Genomic DNA, 1,758 nt, shown 5'->3' with positions numbered 1-1,758 from the left:
ACAGAATTGTATGCTTTAAAATGACAGATTTTATGGTATGTGGATTCTGTCTCAATAAAAATAAATAAAAGAATAAAGGCCACAGAAGTATTCTGCTGTTTCACTTAGCATGCTTCCCAATACAGAGCTCTGCCCAAAGACATTGAGCTGGTTCCAGTTAGACGATCACCAGCTGCACAGGTATCCTCGCCCTCTGCTTCATTTTCTTCTGCTTTTCTGAACTTGTCCCTATAATCATTTTTATCTGGTCCTTAATTCTTGAATATATAGACTTGAGCATGTATGCTTAAGGTGTGCTTTGGGCCATATCTATGCTATGTGCTTGGTGAGCATTTTCTCTTATTTCTTACAACAAGTCTCTGAATCTGATACTGTGAATCTCATTTTACAAAAAAGGAAATATGTCCAGGGTTATGCAGGATGTCGAAGGCAGGGCATTGGAGAAAGTCAGGCATTTTTGATTCCTGGACTGGGCCACCTGTTTGTCCATGTTTAACTTAAGGCAATCCCTTCAAGCTCTCATATGTAGCCTCTTGGAATAAGTCCCTCATTTAAAAATATTCACTGCATCATAGACAGGGCATGTCAGTCTGACAGATACCTCAACCCTCTGGTTGCTGTAGTGTCTGTCCATTGCCCTGGACTCCGCATCCAATTAGCCAGAGCCCTCAGTTTAAGGCAAGTGGAGAAGACTCTCAGTGACTGTGTACATAATATCACTTTTGGGCCAGAACTTCTTTGTACCTTAAAAAGGTAATGTGTACCCATATCTTCAGCATAGAACAAATTTGACCTGGGACCTACCTGAAATCAAGTGGATCAGGTGCTTTTGTGCCATACAAAGGTTCTTTGAGCAGACTGGCTGAGATTTGCTCAGCAGAGAACACTGGGCTGGGATGACACTGTACTCTGAAAAAACATCTTTAGGGATAGTGGTAGTAGATTTAGATATAACTGAGAACATGAGGCTCTCAAGTCCTAAGAGGATCAAATAACTACCAATAGTTAATTGCTCCCCCTTGGAGTCTGAATCATGTGTAGTTGATGCAGACATTTCACTGGCTTCATGAGAGAAAACAAAGACCACAGGTGAAAACAGACAAAATACATTACTTGATGCTACTAAGTCTTTAGCGCAGCATGTGGTGGTAAAGAGTCAACTTTTGGGATGAAACAGGTCTCCCCCTACCTAAGCAGTACTCAGACTTGGTTATTGGTCTCTCTGGATACTTAACTCTTAAGAAGCCTTTGTTCCACCGCCTATAAAATAGGAATACAGTAGCAGAAGCTCTCAATCGACTTTCCCTGTGCTGTCCTGATGAGCTCACTGCCACTCTCCTTCTGGCCGATGCTACAGGAAGGGGACCTTGTCTCCTAGCAGCCCCTCTCCTCTCAACGTGAGCTGAGTTTTGAGCTTGCTAGAAGTCAGCTGCTTCTCTCTAAACCTATGTTTGTTGTTATAATTATCTAAGCTAATTAAGTATTATGTAAACAAAAAATGAAAAGCAATGATGTAATTCACTGTGTTAACAAAATAAAGAAGTTATGTGATCATTTCAGTAGTCACAGAGAAACATGTGGAATCGCTCAATATTCATGTAAAATAAGTACACTCAGAAAACTATGAATAATTAAATAATTCTTCAAGCTGAGGACGGGCATCCATAAAAACCATAGCTAACATCATAGTTTTTTTCATCATGAGTGAAAACTGAAAATTTCTTTAGTAGATTGAGAATAATGCAGGGATGTCCACTG

The sequence above is a fragment of the Propithecus coquereli genome, unplaced genomic scaffold (genome assembly GCF_000956105.1).
Source record: "Propithecus coquereli isolate 6110/MARCELLA unplaced genomic scaffold, Pcoq_1.0 Scaffold235, whole genome shotgun sequence".
In the NCBI taxonomy this organism is placed as follows: Eukaryota; Metazoa; Chordata; class Mammalia; order Primates; family Indriidae; genus Propithecus; species Propithecus coquereli.
The sequence above is the reverse complement of the archived record's forward strand: the minus strand, read 5'-3'. Positions refer to the sequence as shown.